Below are 20,233 nucleotides of genomic sequence, written 5' to 3'. Positions count from 1 at the left end.
ATTTCAATGGATGTAAAGGAAATATGTGCATGAAATGTAGTCGATCCATGATTTCTGGTTGGTTTCATTCATATATATATATAGGCTGTATTAGCTCACACAGAGTCGGACATGACTCAGCAGCAGCAGCAGCAGGTCTTCATTGCTACTCGCAGGCTCTCAGGTTGTGGTGAGCAGGAGCTACTCTTTGTCTTGGGACATGGGCTTCTTATGGCAATGGCTTCTCTTTTTGCAGAGTAGGGGCTCTAGGCATGCAAGCCTCACTGGCTTCAGTACGTAGGCTCAGGAGTTGCAGCACGCGGGCCCTAGAATGCACAAATTTCAGCAGTTGTGGCACATGGACCCAGCCGTTGTGGCACGAGGGCTTAGTTGTCCTGCATCATCTGATATCTTCCTGGAGCAGGGATCGAACCCATGTCCCATGCTGTCCCCTGCATTTGCAAGCAGATTCTTAACCACTGAACCTCTTTGGGAAGCCCCAATATTGTCCCACTAGTCCAAAATTAAGAAGTCTCAGTGGTACTCAATTTCCCACCAAGAAACATTTTTCAAATGCCTTGAATTTAAAACATAAATCCATTCACTCTAGCCTCAGTTCAGTTCAGTTCAGACGCTGTCGTGTCCGACTCTTTGAGACTCCATGAACCGCAGCACGCCAGGCCTCCCTGTCCATCACCAACTCCTGGAGTTCACTCAGACTCACGTCCATCGAGTCAGTGATGCCATCCAGCCATCTCATCCTCTGTCGTCCCCTTCTCCTCCTGCCCCCAAACCCTCCCAGCATCAAAGTCTTTTCCAATGAGTCAACTCTTCGCATGAGGTGGCCAAAGTACTGGAGTTTCAGCTTTAGCATCATTCCTTCCAAAGAAATCCCAGGGCTGATCTCCTTCAGAATGGACTGGTTGGACCTCCTTGCAGTCCAAGGGACCCTCAAGAGTCTTCTCCAACACCACAGTTCAAAAGCATCAATTCTTTGGCGCTCAGCCTTCTTCACAGTCCAACTCTCACATCCATACATGACCACAGGAAAAACCATAGCCTTGACTAGACACACGTTAGTCGGCAAAGTAATGTCTCTGCTTTTGAATATACTATCTAGGTTGGTCATAACTTTTCTTCCAAGGAGTAAGCGTCTTTTAATTTCATGGCTGCAGTCACCATCTGCAGTGATTTTGGAGCCCCCCCAAAATAAAGTCTGACACTGTTCCCACTGTTTCCCCATCTATTTCCCATGAAGTGATGGGACCGGATGCCATAATCTTCATTTTCTGAATGTTGAGCCTACCTCTGCTTATTTGTATAGAATTATTCTTTCTTTATGAGCTAATTAGAAATGTAATTTGGATTTGTTTTGTAATCCATGCAAGCCTTAAGCTATATTCTCACTGATTTCACTGAGTGCTTAACTTTAATAGGAGCAATAGGACACAATTCTTATTTTCACCTCAGAGTTCTAGTCTCTTAACTTTGGTTTTTAGAGTTAAGATGATACAGTGATTTCAGTACTCAAATGAACATTAAGTGTGCAAAATCTTTGGTTCCCTGTGTCTCTTCCTTTTTATTCTTTCCCAGATGCCAGATATAGTCTGCACGTAGATGTGAGAAAGGCTCATGGGAGCTTTCACTCCTGATTCACAGCCCTAAGGAAACCAAAAGCTGGGCTTCCTTCTTTTGAATCCCCAAAACCCCTCCTTGGTGACATTCTACACAGATAAATAAGCTCCTGGTAATCCCTCATTGCTGAGACTCTGCAGTGGCCAGGGATATCTAAGTCTTTAAACCACCTTATCCAACTTTAAGAACCATGGCCCAAAGCCTTTTTAGTGAGGAAATTAGATAGTCTTCCCAATTAAGGGAAAAAAGATTTCCCATCAAAATGGATGGTACATTTTTTGACTAGCTTGTCTAATCTACCTTTCAACAAACATACTTTTGTCATGGACACACATGTTCCATATCTTCAATGGCAGCTGATATATGGAAGTTTAATTCCAGGCATACTATAGATTGATGGGAACTTCAGATGAGTTATCTATTTAAGGCTCCCCTCCCCCTCTCCTAGGGCATAAGATTAAAAGTAGAGTTAATCCAGGTAAACCATGTGCAAGGCAAACCTACTTACTATGTCTCATCCAGGATTATTCTAGTTACTGCTGCTGCCTAACAAATTCCTCTAAAACTTAAACTGCTAATAGCTCAGTTGTGTCTGACTCTTTGCAATCCCATGGACTGTAGCCCACCAGGTTCCTCTGTCCATGGGATTATCCCAGTAAGAATACTGAAGTGGGTTGCCATTTCCTTCTCCAGGGTCTTCCCAACCCAAGGATTGAATTCAGGCCTCCCACATTGCAGGCAGATTCTTTACCACTGAGCCACCTGTAAGACCACCTCTGTTTTGCTCAAAATCTTATGGGTCAGAAATTTGAGAGGCTCATATTACTTGGGTTCTGTCATGTAGGTACAGTCAGATACTGGTTGGAGCTGCAAGACTATGAAAGCTTGACAGGCTGGATATGCAGAACAACTCATTCACAAAACTGATAGTGATTGTTGGTTTTCTACTGGGAATTCATCTGAGTGTTGAACAGGTATATGTCCATACATGACCTTTTTATCGTGTTGGTCTCAGCATAGTTGGACATTTTGCACAATTACTCAGGGCTCCATAAATCAGTGTCCCGGATCATAAGAATGGAGACTACATCACCTTCTACGACTCAGCCTTACAAGTCACATAGCATCCCTCGTCCACATTCTGTTGATTCCATAGGAGTCACATTCCTGCCCAGATTCAAGAGGGATTGGAGAAAGACTCTACCTGTTGAGCAAAGACCTTCAAAGATAATACAATATTAGAATTGGCAGGTGGACCAAGACGTGCCCAAAAAGTCCCTGCTGCGTGTATAACTGGAAAAGGCCACTGAGACTCCAGTAAACCAACACAGAGGCCAAGCGGAAGCTGAAGTTGAGGCCAGAAGGATGACTTAGGTGTCCATTTTTCCCTCTCAAAAAATGCACAGACACTGATTGGACAAGAAGTTTCCTTGGTCTCCCACTTCTGGTCCCCCTTGAGGACCTGACCAAGATGACTTCAAGAAATGAGACAAAGAAGGAAAAAATTCCCATTTTATATGGCATTCATAGAAAGTAGAGTCGAAGAAAATATTGGTTAAATTTGGTACCTACAAACTGCAGTAATGACTATGTCTTTGGGAATACTCTGAAAATTAATGAAGAAACCGGGTAGATCCTTCCTCAAATGATGGGTGACATATCGGTTGGAGTAGAGAGAGGAAGAGGCTTGTGACAAAGTTGCCCAGTCATGGAGTAATAGAGTTTCATTTGTGTGTTCTTTTCAGAGGCTGTCCTACTAAGTAGTAGTTTATAATTTTCTGAGACTGAGTTTTTCCCACCAGGGGGGAATGTGTTTTCTGTAATCCTTTAGAGACCCTCCTCTTTTGGGTTATCTCACAGGAACTTTCCCATAGGGGCCTTGATTCTTTCTCCAACTGGAGATGAAGCATGACCTCTGAAGATCAGCAAAAGAGTGAAATCAATGTGTTCACTCATTAATGTGTCATCAAGACACAATTTGGGAGGTCCTGTTGTCACATTTAATCTTCAAAACAACTCTGAGATATCAAGAATATTATTCTCCCTTGACAGATAAGTAATATGCTCATTGTTAAAGGCTAGATTCTGAGAAAGGTTTTCATAGTTAGTGTTCTCTGTGTCATAATTAAAAAAAAAAAAAAAAAGACGTGTCAAGTGCTGAAGCTCTGGTCTTCATCCTACTCTTCATTGCTTTTAGGGCCCCAGTGATGTTCAGAGGAAGATATTTGCTGTTAATGCTTTTGTTTTTCTTGATCTTCTCTAAAGTGCTTTTTTGATTTCCTTCAACTCACAGAGGAAGCCTCAATATAAGAAAAACAAAGCCTGTGGCAAAATAGAAGTTATAGAGTATTCTGTTTGTAATCATGCTGAGATCCAAACCTGGGCAGTCAATCCCTGAACTCAAAGGCAGGCAGTCTTAACACAGTTTGAATGGGATAGGGCTACACATGGACTTCTACTCCAGCTTAGAGACAGAGGCGCTTTTACAGGGATCACTTCTGTGCAGATAAACGTCACATGCCAAATGGATCTACCCTAAATTCAATGGATAAAATCATTTCAAGCCTGGGGTGACAGGGAACCAGAAGAGAGCATTCTAGGATTCCCTATTCATAGTTACAGATCTATGGTAACTATGAAATTAAATTCCAGAAAATGAAATTTGACTGAATGCTACTAAGTATTTTACTCATTTTTGCAAATCTGAAATGTGTTTGTATATCCAAAAAGGGGTACTGAAATTCTACTGTGTGCCAAGCAATGTGGATATATTGATATATAAAAAAGACATGATCTCTAGCCTCAGGAATCAGTCTAGCTGGGCAGGCATACAATACACAATTTAAAAAATTATTGTGGGGAACAGTCTGTCAGAGCTATCTGCTTCCTGGGCTGCAGTCCTCATCTAGCCCCAAATAAAACAACTCACAACTCTCAACTTGTACATCAAGTTGTACATCTTTTTTTAGTCGACAGTTATGGTGACCATGAAGGGGACCCAGAGTGGACTTCCTCCCTTTGACTGGACTCCACAAGGAACTGGAGCTTTGGTACCAGAAGTGGCCCCTTGTGCCCATCTGCCTCCTCGGGGAGTGCAGATGAATTTGGGACAATCTAGGGTTGTTTCTCAGAGAATGCAATGGCACCCCACTCCAGTATTTTTGCCTGGAGAATCCCAGGGACAGGGGAGCCTGGTGGGCTGCCATCTATGGGGTCGCAGAGTCGGACACAAGTGACTTAGCAGCAGCAGCAGCAGGGTTGTTTCTGAAGCATATCTCAGTAATCTGTCTTTGGATGAAGATCAGATGCCTCACACATGACCTTCAATCAAGAATGGAAGAAGACAAAATTTAAGGAACTGTCTCCAACCTGGGTGGAAGGACCTTTCTGTCAGGTACTCTTAACTAGCTCACGCACAGTGAAATTGAAGGAAAATTGACTCGGGTTAACTCCCACTTCCAAAAGCCCCTAAGCTGTACTGGTCCATAGAGAGGACCTCACTTCAGTTCAGTCACTCAGTCGTGTCCGACTCTTTGTGACCCCATGAATTGCAGCATGCCAGGCCTCCCTGTCCATCACCAACTCCCAGAGTTCACTCAAACTCAGGTCCATCGAGTCGGTGATGCCATCCAGCCATCTCATCCTCTGTCATCCCCTTCTCCTCCTGCCCCTAATCCCTCCCAGCATCAGATTCTTTTCCAATGAGTCAACTCTTCACATGCGGTGGCCAAAGTATTGGAGTTTCAGCTTTGGCATCATTCCTTCCAAAGAACAACCAGGACTGATCTCCTTTAGAATGGACTGGTTGGATCTCCTTGTAGTCCAAGGGACTCTCAAGAGTCGTCTTCAACACCACAGTTCAAAAGCATCAATTCTTCAGCACTCAGTTTTCTTCACAGTCCAACTCTCACATCCATACATGACCACTGGAAAAACCATAGCCTTGACTAGATGGACCTTTGTTGGCAAAGTAATGTCTCTGCTTTTGAATATGCTATCTAGGTTGATCATAACTTTCCTTCCAAGGAGTAAGCGTCTTTTAATTTCATGGCTGCAATCACCATCTGCAGTGATTTTGGAGCCCCCCAAATTAAAGTCTTTCACTGTTTCCGCTGTTTCCACATCTATTTCCCAAGAAGTGATGGGACCAGATGCCATGATCTTCGTTTTCTGAATGTTGAGCTTTAAGCCAACGTTTTCACTCTCTGATAATGCGCTATAATCTATTTCCCTTTGTTTCTTCTGTATTCATCTGAATGCTCTATGAGCAAGCAACAGGAAAGAAATTCTTGGTAACCAACCCACATGAGTTTTGACGCATGGCCCTGCTATGACCAGAACTAGCCCAACCAGCTGACTTGAGAGAATCGCTTCAAAACAGAAGCTAGTGAGCTGAGCTCAGAGGGTAGACACAGAGAAAGAAACAGATAGGAAGCAGGCAATTAGAGAACATCCACCTTCTAACCCAAGCTCAGTAATACTGGGGTTCTATGAAAAGCATGACCTATAGGGCAGGTCACTTGTTTAATGCAGGAGCAGATCTCAGTATTGGGCAGACTCCTGAGTCCAGAGAGAACTGTCTGTATTGATTCATTTGACATCAGATATGAAATCCACTTCTGAGTTTTAGTAGCTAGCAAGACCAAGGCTGCCACTACCTGGATGAGAGTTCAGGTGAAGACTTCTAGTCCAGTGAGCATGGCAGTGAGCACAGAAGCAGAACAGAGTAGATGAATCATTACTGCCCAGTGCCCACTTTTGCTTACACCATGTTTTAAGGATGAGAGAAAGATGACATCCTTTTTTTCCTGTAGTAGTAGAGGACACAAGTGGCGATTCCGGGTATGTTCAGGGAGATGTCAGTATCTGATGGGCTGTTTTAGTCTATACCTTTTGCCTACTGCTCTGTATATCTAGAGGATACTCTGAAATGATATTGACACATCACTATGAAACCTCTATCCACTGGCAGGAACTTTCCTGCTCAGGAGGAGGCAGCAAGCCTGTGAACCATCTGAACATGGTGCTATACTGGAAACTGAAACCATCAGCCAAGCTGCATTTCCTCCTCAGAAGGCCCCTTCCAAACTGGCCACCGCTCAAAGCAAGAGGATGGGAGGAAGTCCAGAGAAGACCTCTGTAATCCTAACAGCCCCAGGGAAGAGATCCCTAATCAAAATCTTCATTGGAATAATAAAAAGGGCATCTGATAAGCTGTGCCTAGTTCCTGGGGCAATGAAGGCACTATCCCAACCAGAGACTAACATGCTTTTCATTCCACCTGAGAGAAAACTAAAATATTACAGTATCCAAGTGTCCTAGCAATTGTGTCACTAAACCATGATTTGTAAGGTCACAGAGTCATTTGACCACAAGAGATATGTTGTGAATAATACAATAAGAAGTGGTAGTGAAAAGTGAAAGTGAAGTTGCTCAGTCATGTCTGACTCTTTGCGACCCCATGGACTGTAGCCTACCAGGCTCCTCTGTCTATGGGATTCTCCAGGCAAGAGCATTGGAGTGGATTGCCATTTCCTTCTCCAGGGATCTTCCCAGCCCAGGGATCAAACCCGGGTCTCCTGATTTCCAGGCAGATGCTTTAACCTCCGAGCCACCAGGGAAGAAGTGGTAGGGACTCCAGTAAATGGGAGAATATATGTTAGTTTCAAGTCCAGCAATTAGCTGTTCAGTTCTGTCATATCATTGACATGTTAAATTCTGAAACCCATACTACCAGATAGTTCAAGGTTTAAGAATAACCATGTATATGGTCCGAAAGGGTTCATGTACCCAAATGTTCATTGCATCACTGTTTACAATAGCCAAGACATGGAAGCAAACTAAATATCCATCAGCAGAGGAATGGATAAAGACATGGTACATATGCACAATGAAATATTACTGAGCCATTAAAAAGAATGAAATAATGCCATTTGCAGCAACATAGATAGACCTAGAGACAGTCATACTGAGTGAAGTAAGTCAGATAGAGAAAGAGAAATATTGTATGACATCCCTTATATTCAGAATCTTAAATGATACAAATGAACTTATTTACAAAACAGAAATAGAGCCACAGACTTATAAAATGAACTTATGGTTGCCAGGGGGCAAGGATTGGTGAGGAGGGATAATTAGGGAGTTTGGGATTGACATGTACATACCGCTGTATTTAGGGTGAATAGACAACAAGGACCTATGATACAGCATGGGAAACTGTTCAGTGTTATGTGGCAGCCTGGATGGGAGGGGAGTTTGGGAGAGATGGATACATGTGTATATATGGCTGAATCCCTTTGCTGTCTACCTGAAATTATAATCTGTTGTACTCTGATATAAAATAAAAAAATTTTAAGTGAATCACCAGAATTTAAATGTGTCCAGAATTTAAATGCTATATCCCATTTAAAAAAATTATTGTGTAACTCGGTTGAAAACATATGTGGACAGAACCTAGCACATCTGTGGTGCTGCACGGGTCCTGGAGGCTATTATTTGTAACCTGGAGCTTTGCAAAGATAATGATTATATATGGCGGTTCTCTTGCTCACTCCAATCCAATCTAATTCTCTGTGGGACTCTAGGTCTGCTGGTAAGAATAGCAACAAAGTGAGTTTTATGCACAGCAAATGAGATTGTGACTAGATGACCTGGCTGTAAGCTCCTTAGATACCAGAATAATGTGACAGAGTCTCATCCCAGGACATAGCTGTATGTGAGGATGGTGTTTTATCCCTGAGGCGTCAGGGGCAAACCCATCTTGCAAGATCTGGGCCTGCACAGGATCTTTGCTTCAGAACTGACTGGAAGCGAGGGCTTCCAAGGTGGCTCAGTGGTAAAGAATCCACCTGCCAGTGAAGGAGACTTGGATGACATGGGTTCTATCTCTGGGGTCAGGAAGATCCCCTGGAGAAGAAAAGGGCAACCCACTCCAGTATTCTTGCCTGGGAAAGCCCATGGACAGAGGAACCTGATGGGCTATAGTCGATGGGGTCACGAAAGAGCCAGACATGACTTAGCAACTGAGCACACACACGATGAACGATGAAGACAATCTGTTTGTTCTCTGTATTGCTGGCCTAATCTAATCAAGTCCCTCATGTCTGTTGGCCAGGGCTATAATTGCAACTGACAGGACTCAACTTTAAAGAGGGAAGATTTAACAGACTGGAAAGGACCAAGCAGACACTCCATGCTGGAGCAGAGGCACGGAGGCCAAGGTGAGACATCATTCCTGGGCCCCAGCTGCAAGTTTCATTCTCTGTAGGCTCTGGAAAACAGTTCTTGATTTTTACCCATTTACTGCGGCTGGCTACTTTGGAAAAAAATGCCTCTAAATATTTCATGGTCAGCTCAGCCCCTCCCAGAGCCTTCACAGGAAGCTCAAGTCCTTCTTTCTTGTCTCATTAATTCACAAGTGCTTTGTTTCTTATGATGGAAAATTCCCTTTGTTGGAAAGGAGAAGAAGCATTGTTCTGTGGGGAATAAAATGCAAAACATTTTCCTAACATCTGTCTGAGGCAAGCCGGACCTCAGGGAATGGCCAGGAGAGAGTGTGGGATGCAGGAGTCCAGCCCTGCCCTGCTGCTCAGTTCTCTGAGGTCCAAAAGATGCTGGGGGATGGGCGGACATTGTCCTAAGACGGAGACCCTTGAAATCGCAAGGGCTGTGAATGGATCTATGGAAATTTCTCAAAGTCTGATTTATAAGGAGGCATGAGAAAGAGCCACACACACATACACACACACACACGCACATACACACACACACGACCAGAGCTTATGATTTAGACTGTCATCTGGGAGAAGCTGTGCTCAGTTCAATGTTCGGAGGATGTACCCTTTAGTCATTAAATAGCAGACACAGATGAAATCCGTGGCCGGCATCACCACCTGGCATAACCTCTAGTTACCATTCTTCCCTGGCTCATCTCAGAGGTTGAAAGCATTGCTCAGCCTCTCTGAGCCCCCGAAAGAGCACCTGGGCCCAGTGTGAGTACACAGAGCTAGTCGGCTGGCTCTTTTCTTTCCTCAGTCTTTCTCAGAACGAGTAAGGTCTATCAGCATGTTTGGAAATTATAGCCAATACAGTGGTCGATCTCACCGACCCTCACTCACATCGTGGAAAAGTGAAACAGCCACATTATACCTGGGATGGTATATATACCTCTATGGGATGGTGATGTGCTAGAGTGGCCCCCTACCTGTCCCCTTAAGACTGGAGAAATGGAGGGTCATCCCTGAAAAAGTCCTAAGCAGAATGAGCACACTCATTCCAGCGAGCACACACTCACCAAGGCAGGGACACAGAGTGTCACACAAATGCCCATGAGCCAGTGAAGGTCCCCCTCCCATACCTTTATCGGTCAAATGTAGGCTGACTTATGCTGCATAGCCCTTGGCCCCAGACTGCAGTGACATGTAACACAGAGCTTTTATTTCTCATATCCTACGTCTTTATAATGGATGGAGTACGGTTGTGTGCCATATCTTCATCCTAAGACTAAAGATGAAGGGTTAGCCTCTGTCTGGGATGAGAATGCTGGGGAACTACACTGTGTCTCCTAAAATGTCAGCTTCTGAGTGGTATCCATGACTTACACTCCTATTATTTTTCTATGAATGATTTTATATATTTGGCTGCATTGGGCTTTTCTTGCTGCACGCAGGCTTTCTCTAGTTGTGGCGAGTAGGGGCTACCTCTTCATTTTGGTGTTTGGGCTTCTTACTGCAGGGGCTTCTGTTGTTGTGGAGCATGGGCTCAAGGCATGTGGACTTCAGCAGTCATGGCTCACAGACCACGTGCCCCACGGCATGTGGGATCTTTCCAGACTAGGAATTGAACCCATGTCTCCTGCACTGGCAAGCAGACTCTTACCACTGAGCCACCAGGGAGGCCCTCTACTTCTGGTTTCTTAGTCAAAGCAAATCATCAAACCAAGTAGGAATCTCTGGGAAAGAGAAACACAATACTCCAGAGTGAGTATAGCAAATACTTGGGAAGGATGCTACCACTATTTCTCATTTTGTTTCTTGCAAGGTATATCCTATCTTGGGAAAAGGAAGCATGCAGTTTAGAAAAATAATCTATTTATTAATTTAATGTTAATTTAGTAAGTACCATATGTCAGAAAATTCTAGGCATAAGAGATACAACAACGCAGGACAAATTCCTACTCTTAAAGAGCTTAGATTCTAGGAGGGGAGACAGAAAACAGATATTTAAATAGATAATATATTCATGATTGGTGCTATGGAAAACAATACAGCAAGTAAGAGGGAAGAAAGTACCTAGGTGTGTATTTGCGCATGTGCGGCGTTTTATTCAGGACAAGGAAGTTGGTGGCTGGCTTTAAGTGGAGGCATGATGTTATCCTTCTGCATTTTGAAAGGTTACCCTGGCTGCTGACTGGCAGAGGCAGAAGCAGGACAAGGTGGGGGCTTTTGTGGGAATTCAGGCTAGAGTTGGTGGTGATCTGAAGCAGGATGGTGGTAGTAGTGAGGGGGTATGAAAGTGGTCAGACTTTGAATACATTTTGAAAATGAACAATGGGTTTGTTGATGGATTGGATTAGGGGAGTACGAGAAAAGGAGAATTTAAGGATGACTTGGGTATTTTGTCTTGAGCAGTTTAAACAGATGAGCTGCATTTATCAAGACATTGAGCTGTATGGGGAGAGGTTTGGAGATAAAGGGAAGGGGCCAAGGAGAAATTTCAACCTTGGCCTTGTGATGTTTGAGATTCCTGTTGGGCACCTGACGGAGATGTTATGTGGGCAGTTGTAGATGTGGTTTTGGAGACCAGAGAGAGATGTTCAGGCCAGATATTTAAATCTTGAGTCATCATTTGTTTGCTTTTAGGCCACGAAGACAGATGAGATGACTCAGGGAGTGATGTGGGCAGAGAAATGGCCTGAGCTCAGAATTTGGAGGAGGAGAAACAAGTGAAGAAGGCTGGGAAGGGGCTCCCAGCAAGGCTGAGTGAAACCGAGAGAGGTGTTATGGAAGCCATGCAGAGGTTGTTCTAAGGAAGAGGTGATGGCCAACAGTGTCCAGAGTGGCTGCAGGAACTGAGCAGAGCCACGCATGGAGCCAAGGGTGGCAGAGAGAAGCTGCTACACAGACAGGCTGTCTTGGGAGAAAGAAAAAAACCCACAGCACATCATCTCCACCTTTCTGAACCCTCTTAGCCACAGTCACTGAGGATTCTCAGTGTCCAGACTGAGCACACCTAGACTGCTGTAGGCTCGGAATCGCAGGCTTTCAGCTTGCTCAGACCCCAGCCTGTGGAGTATGGAGGCCGTTTGAAATGGCTGGGTGTCAGACACTTGAAAATCCACTGAGCCACATTTGCTTAATCACATGTAATCCACATAAAACTGGCCCAAATACAGGAAGTTGCTTTCAGAAGTAAAACTAGAATGACTTCCAAAGAGCCCTTTATTGAGGGCTCTTTAAGAAGCACTAAATAGGGATTACTAGCTAACCCAGATCTGAAACTGCAATTCCTTTCCTTGGTCTCTTTGTTACCTTTTCATTTATATGATGCTGAAGCTGCCCCTTGATCTCTCCTTTCACAGCTACTAACTCTCAGAAACCCTCTGTAAAAACTACCGAGGCTGACTCTCCTTTCTCCCTTTCTTTTCCTGTCTCTTTGGCTCTATTATCTGTTTATTTTCCTATCATGCATAGCTTTCTGTCCTTTTAAATGTAGTTTAATTTAGTTTTTCTGGTGGTCTTTCCATTTTCTTTTCTTCCTTTGCGTGCTAAGTTGCTTCAGTCGTGTCCAACTCTGTGTGACCCCATGGACTGTAATCTGCCAGGCTCCTCAGTGCTTGGGATTCTCCAGGCAAGAATACTGGAGTGGGTTTCCATGCCCTCCTCCAGGGGATCTTCCCGACCCAGGGACTGAACCCATGTCTCTTATGTCTCCTGAATTTTTGGCAGGCAGGTTCATTACTGCTAGTGCCAACTGGGAGGCCCCTGTCTACTTTTACCAAGATCAATAAAGCAAAGAAAGGCCAGGAAGCTGGTGAGTGAGCATAAAAGTCTCAAAAGGAAGCAGAAGTAGCCCTGGGGTGCAGGGTTATCCTTAGCAATGTGCTTGCTTGTGGTGCGTGTATTTGCATGTGCCTGCAACTCTTTCCTTGGGCCCAGAACCACATGCAACCCCCACGCCCCTCTCTGGGTGCTCTGGTCTTCTGGGTCCCACCAAGGGGCTTCTGGTGAAAAACACAGACCCTCCTCCTAAGCTCTGTCCATTGCTAAGGAATTCAACTTTGCTCCTATGTTGCCCTATTTCTCCTCCCTTTTGGATAGGTGGGTTGCTTTTCCCCTTTGAGGATGCGCCAAAAGCAAAAATAACCATCCCAACTGCCTGCCACCTAAACAAGAGAAGATTTATTGGATTTATCAGAAAGTACATAGTGCAAAAGAGATGAAAACATAAGGTTAACTTCAGGTCAGGTGGTCTCAACCCTTGTCCAGTCAGATCTTCCCAAGCAATCACTGTGGTGGCTCAATAGCTGTCTTGCCAAGCCCAGCATCCGACCCCCAGAGAGTATCCAGGGAAGAGAGTCAGATGCTTCTGCAGCCTCGGAGACTCCCCTGGTTCTCTGCTCAGGAGTCAGTTGGCTCTAGACCCCTGAGCATGGATGACAGGCTGTGACAGAGTGGTGCTGCCACCTCCCACCTGTGCTACGTGTGGTCTTTCAGGAATGGGGATGGGGGAGATTGGTTACCTTCACTGATGCTGCTAACTCCAAGGGTGCGGCAGAGGTGAAGCCAGCTTGCAGGTGGACTAAAGGAATTGAGGGGTAGGGTCTGCAGCCTATGATTCCTGTGGCCACTTTAGCTGACTGTGGGAGCTTTGAGTGGTGAAGAGTTGAAATTGAAAGTTCCACTCAAGCAGCAATCAAAGCTTATTCAGTATCTCCTTAAACACACAATCCTATTTCCCCTTGGACTGAAAACAACAGCCATTTCCATGGTTACAGAGACTGATTTTCTAGGGGAAAAAAAAAAATACAAGATGTTTCAAAATGAGTGATCAGAAGTGAAAAGAAAGTGTGTGCCTTTGTGTGTGATGTGTGTATATCCTGCTGCTGTGTGCTCTTTCTCCACATCCCATTCCAAGCAGAATTATGCATCGCCCTTATAAGACAGCAAGCTCTGTGACAACAGGCGTCATATTTATTGTGCTCACTTCTGTACCCTCAGAGGAAATCCCGACCAGAGCTGGGTGTTTTGAATTAATGAAGACAGAGAGGATCATCAGGGTCTCTACAGTCCTGTCTGCTTGAATGAATATTTCCATGCTCCCTGATTGTGCTTTACCCACCATATCTGATGCCCAAAGAGAATCTAATGCCAGAACTGAATTTGAGTTTGCAGCACCTCCTCAGGTGCTTGGGTTTGGACCACTCCCCTGAGGCCACAAGAGATAGGCTGAAATCAACACTTAGCTTATGACCCACATATTTATACCTTCATTCCTCTTCTCTCTTGACAAGAGTTTGAGCAAGAAGCATACAAATGGTAAGACTAAAAAGTGTCAATTTAAGAGTGTATTAAAGATCTTAGTATTTAAGATTAAAAAAAAAAAAACACGGCACTGAATCTTGGACCTCCGCTTCCTGTGATAACCATTCAGCCATAATCCAGAGTACATCATGAGAAATGCTGGGCTGGAAGAAGCACAAACTGGAATCAAGATTGCTGGGAGGAATATCAATAACCTCAGATATGCAGATGACACCACCCTTATGGCAGAAAGTGAAGAAGAACTAAAAAGTCTCTTGATGAAAGTGAAAGAGGAGAGTGAAAAAGTTGGCCTAAAGCTCAACATTCAGAAAATGAAGATCATGGCATCCGGTCCCATCACTTCATGGGAAATAGATGGGGAAACAGTGGAAACAGTGTCAGACTTTATTTTTTCGGGCTCCAAAATCACTGCAGATGGTAATTGCAACCATGAAATTAAAAGATGCTTACTCCTTGGAAGGAAAGTTATGACCTAACTAGATAGCATATTAAAAAGCAGAGACATTACTTTGCCAACAAAGGTCCATCTAGTCAAGGCTATGGTTTTTTCAGTGGTCATGTATGGATGTGAGAGTTGGACTGTGAAGAAGGCTGAGTGCCAAAGAATTGATGCTTTTGAACTGTGGTGTTGGAGAAGACTCTTGAGAGTCCCTTGGACTGCAAGGAGGTCCAACCAGTCCATTCTGAAGGAGATCAGCCCTGGAATTTCTTTGGAAGGACTGATGCTAAAGCTGAAACTCCAGTACTTTGGCCACCTCATGCTAACAGTTGACTCATTGGAAAAGACCCTGATACTGGGAGGGACTCGGGGCAGGAGGAGAAGTGGACGACAGAATGAGATGGCTGGATGGTATCACCTCCTCAATGGACGTGAGTTTGGGTGAACTCCGGGAGTTGGTGATGGGTAGGGAGGCCTGGCATGCTGCAATTCATGGGGTCACAAAGAGTCAGACACGACTGAGCGACTGAACTGAACTGACTGCTGATCTCATATTTTCATTATGATCTCAAGAAACCCTGTACTTCAAACAACCACACCAATCAGCCATTTAAAAAGTTGACTTCCAGGAGAGCAAGCCACTGAGTGGAATAAGAATTCTTTCTATATATCCCAACAAGTTAAGAGCGTCGATCAGGATTCAGGCTGAACAGGTTCCTGGGAGACAGGGTACACAATGGGGCAAACCTAGGACGATTCCTTAGGGAGCAGGGAACCCACTGGAAGCCACCAAACAAGCAAATGAAACAGAATAGACCCATATAAGCTATGGGAGAATCTAGTTAGGTAGAGTGTCATTATACATCTTGGAAGCTAGCCAGATCACGTGGTCACTTCCTTGCTCTGATTTCTGATCTTGCCACATCCAATTTACCTTTCACCTTCCTGACTCTGGGAAGACAATTTTTAAGCTGATATTAAGCTATAGACAGAGGCAGTGGGGGGAATCTGCAGTCACAGCATATTTATAATTTAGGGGAGATCTATGTATTATGCAAAATTGTTCTGTTCTTTCCAAATCAAAGATAAGGAGTGACAACAGAAGGTTTCCCTGGGAAACCTGCTCTGTTGGGGAAGAGAAAAGAGAATCACTTAGGACAATCGACAGGGAGGGATGCAAGCCCCACCCCTAAGGCTTTTGCCATCTATCTTCTTGTCTGCCCACCCTCACTTTGCTGGAAAGCCAGGCAAGAGGTGAGCTTGGCTAATTGGACCTGGAGTCAAATGGAAAATGGCACATCTTTTATCTTCAATTATCTTGCAAGGACAAGAAAACACATACTAAATTTGCGTTGTTTGAAAATCATGGAGTTTAATTCAAAATAAGCAGTCCTAAACATGACCATCAGGTAAAAGGTGGGGAGAGCATAAATGTGAAACTCTTGGAAACATATTGGAAGGCTAATTGGGAGAAAGGGAATCTTAGAGAATCTAGAATGTCAAGAGTAAGGGGAAGGGATTCAGGGTGGGCAAATAGAAACTGGTCGCAGAATTCCATTGCCTCAGGTCCCAGTTACCTGACTGATTTATGATGATGTGGGTTTCTAAGTGCTCAGTAGGTTGATTTAAAGAGCAGGGCCAGACAGCTCCTTCCTGTCTACTGTCTTCCTTACCCTGGGGTGCCAAATAGAGGTTTGTGCTGTCATTTTCTAGGAGAAAGTTCATGGATGTTGGAGGAAACTCCAACAATTACACACAAGACCCAAGTTCACTGAAAAAGAGAGGAAAGTCTCTGTTAGTCTCTGGCAACCTCTGTTTTCACAATAATTTATATTTAGAACCGTGAGTTGTATGTTTGGTTCACTGCATGTCTATCTGGCTTGGCTGCTGCCCTTGCCATACTAAACTCTGAGAACCAGTGACCTCCAGTGTCCGAGTGGCCCAAAACAGACAGATTTCTTTGCATATTAATTCAGTGAGGGTAGAACAAGCACCCAAACTCCAAAACCTGGGATAATATGAGGATTAGAAGGATGCTAGTCATCTTAAGAAGAGGGTTCAATCATAGAGGATGCTAAGACCTCCTCCAACCACCTGTGCCTCACCTCAGTCCATTGCTAAATCTGGATTCCCAGACCCCACCGTTTAGGCAGCTTCATATGAGCACTGATTCCAGGTCTTGGGTGTCCCTTGTTCATCCTGTGCATGAACACAAGCATAAAAACTGATGCCCATGCTTCCTCCTGGCTGTGTCACTAAGATAACAGTCGCTGTCTTAGTGGGCTTCCTTCAACCTTTTGGAGATCATGCTCCTGGCTGTGATCCCTAAACACTAATCCTTTTTCTTTGACCTAGTATGTTAACCTAAAGTGTATTTGGACAAGCTTGATGGTAAGGCTACGATTCCCTTTGCAGACTTGAGTGTTTTATCTGAGCCAAGACAGACATCTGGGTCAGGGCAACCCCTGATTTTGAAAATGCCAGAAGTCTCTCCTCCATGCTGTTACCCATCAAGTTGTTGCCCCTCTTCTTTTCTTTCTGGAAGAGTCTTCTTCTCTGATTGCTTCTGTCCTTTCAATCCTATGGCCTCCAAAGCCCCCACAATCCAGCATCCTTTCCCATCACCTTGCAGAAAACTGCTTTCTGGCCCCTGACCCCCTACACAAAGCATCTGAGACTTAATAACAGTTGACACTATGGGCTTCTTCTTTGAAACCCTCTCATCCTTTGCTTTTCTTAACATGATACTCCCTCCTTGCTTGTTGTTGTTTAGTCCCTAGGTTGTGTCCGACTCTTTTGTGACCCCATGGACTGTATGTAGCCCACCAGCTTCCCTGTCCATGGGATTTCCCAGGCAAGAATACCAGAGAGGGTTGCCACTTCCTTCTCTGAGGGAGCTTCACAATCCAGGGATCAAACCCATGTCGCCTGCATTGCAGGTGGATTCTTTACTGCTGAGCCACTGGGGGGACCTGCTGCTGCTGCTGCTAAGTCGCTTCAGTCGTGTCCGACTCTGTGCTACCCCATAGACGGCAGCCCACCAGGCTCCCCCATCCCTGGGATTCTCCAGGCAAGAACACCGGAGTGGGTTGCCATTTCCTTCTCCGATGCAGGAAAGTGAAAAGTGAAAGTGAAGTCGCTCAATCGTGTCCGACTCTTAGCGACCCCATGGACTGCAGCCTACCAGGCTCCTCTGCCCATGGGATTTTCCAGGCAAGAGAACTGGAGTGGGGTGCCATTGCCTTCTCTGAGAAGTCCTATCCTTATCTTCTGTGATCTCCATTCGTCTCTCTTCCTCAACTTATCTCCCAAATATCTGTGATCCCCTTGTCATTCACTGGCAGAGGAAACTATAAAGTGTTGGCAATCATCTACACAATGACACCGGACTACTTGGTGTGCATCCCAGCTTGGCCACTTCCATTCTTGGACAAGTTTTTAACTCTTTGTGAATCAGCTTCCTATGGTAGGGGAAGCAACTACAGAACTTATAGGATCATTAATTAAATAAATGAATATACATAAAGTGATCACACAGTGAGCACTCAATTCCATGTATTCTGTTTTGATCATTAGTCTCTCCTGCTCTCTGAGAGCTTTAACTACCAGCACTGGACTTGAGTCTCAAGTCTATTTCACTAACTCAGAATTTCAGTCCCAGACCTCTATTTCCATTTTCTACTTTCCTGGCTATAGCAGAGAAACATACACATCAGCATGTCCTAAGCTAAACTCATTATCTGCTTCCTAAAACCAGCTCTTTTTCCTGCATTCCATATCTCCGTTAACGATATTGTCATCCGCAGAGTCGTCGTAATTAGAATTTTCAGGGTCCTTATCTACTACTCCTTCTCTCTCGCCTTCCACAGTCAATTTTGAACCAAAGCCTGACTATTCATCTTTCAAAATGCTTCTTAAGTCTTTTCATATTTCTTCCTTAGTGGCAAAGCTTCAATTTAGCCCCTTATCATCTCCCACTTGGACTGTTACAATAATTTCTGCCTCCATTTTTACTCCTTTCTGCAATACTTTAAAAAAAAATAATGATCATGTTTCATTCTTTTCTTACAAATAAAACAACAGCAAAAACAGAAGTACCTTCATGGCTTCTCTGATGCGTAAGGAGGAAGTTACAGCTATGCAGCCCAACATTTTCTCAGCTCCAGAACTCTCTAACTAACTTTGAACTTGCATTCGCCACTTTTCACCTGAAATATTTAGTTAAACTCTGGTACTGAAAAGGGACTTATAATTTTATAAGCAAGTCATACCCTTTCACTTATTATTTCACCCCTTTTCTCTATTTGGCAAAAATCTTACTCAGGTTTAAGGTCCAGAGATATGCCTTTTTCTGGGCAGCTCCCCTCTGACCCCCAGCTCTGTCCCCCAGTGTTCAAGGCAGGCATGCCGCTCTGCCTTCTAAGCTTTGTTTGCTCTTTGTATAGACCTGGATACTGAGCTTGTAATCGCATGACGATGTTCCCTTCTGCTTCTCTCTCTTAGCTTCATGTTCTGAATGACCTCCTACTCCTTACATATGATACCTACTGATGCTGAGCATCTGTCTGCTGCATTTGTTGATCATCTTTCTTCCTCTCGTCCACTTCCCTCTGGGGCAGCCAGACCCGGCGCCTCTTTGTTTTCCACTCGGGCATTTGCCTGGCTTCTGTCAAGTTTGTCTGTGCTGGCAGCGGGTCTTCCAGTCCACCGGCATTGCCACCATGATCGACACTTGTGTGAGCAGGTAAATTTAACTGCAGCATACTTGAGTAAAACTAATTTGGTTAGTTGAAAGTTTCCTAGTGACACTCAAAATCTGTATTTACTCAATGCAATCCATTTTATGGAATATACACAATGTTACACTTATTAGAAAGAGTGCTTGCATCTTTTTAGAAATAGTTTGATTCGTTTGGCTACTTTTAAGTATTTTAAGTATTTTTAGATTCAGAAATCTTCCATTTATGAATTTTACATTATGTCATATACAGTTTGTCAAATGTCTCCCTTTTGGTTTTCTGGCCTGCATTTTACTCTTTGGGGGTTATTTTAGGAGACTTAGCACACTTTCTGGACCTATGAAGGAAATCACCTGATACCCAATTTGCCAGTTTAGTGGAACATTACACTTTGACACTAAGAATAAAAGTTATTTAGCTCCATTTCTCTATTTTATTCAATAATCCACCTCATAGAGTAATGCTTGATCAAAAAACAATCACACACTACAATACTTTAACCTAACACTTTGAGATTTATAGGTTATCACTTTCACTATCAACATAGTATATACTTATTAAATAAAAGTTGGAAAGTCTGAAAGAAAAGAAGAATAAAAATAAAGCTTTCCTGGTTACCATTCCAAAAAATTAATTGTTGCATGGTCATTGATTCAATTTTTTGATATTATATCATTAATATTTATATATATTAGATACAAATTTTATGGGGAAGCTTTATTTATTTAATATTGTAATGATACAAACTTTATAAAATATTTGGTATATATATTTCTTCCTGAGGATTGCTGTTGAGCTGTAATTCATTCACCTTATAAACCTTATAAGCTGTAATTCATTCACCTCACTCATAAACCAGAACAGTATTCTGGTTTATAAATACACTGGAATCTGGTTAT

This window comes from Oryx dammah, unplaced genomic scaffold (assembly GCF_014754425.2).
Source record: "Oryx dammah isolate SB20612 unplaced genomic scaffold, SCBI_Odam_1.1 HiC_scaffold_6, whole genome shotgun sequence".
NCBI classification, from domain to species: domain Eukaryota; kingdom Metazoa; phylum Chordata; class Mammalia; order Artiodactyla; family Bovidae; genus Oryx; species Oryx dammah.
The sequence above is the reverse complement of the archived record's forward strand: the minus strand, read 5'-3'. Positions refer to the sequence as shown.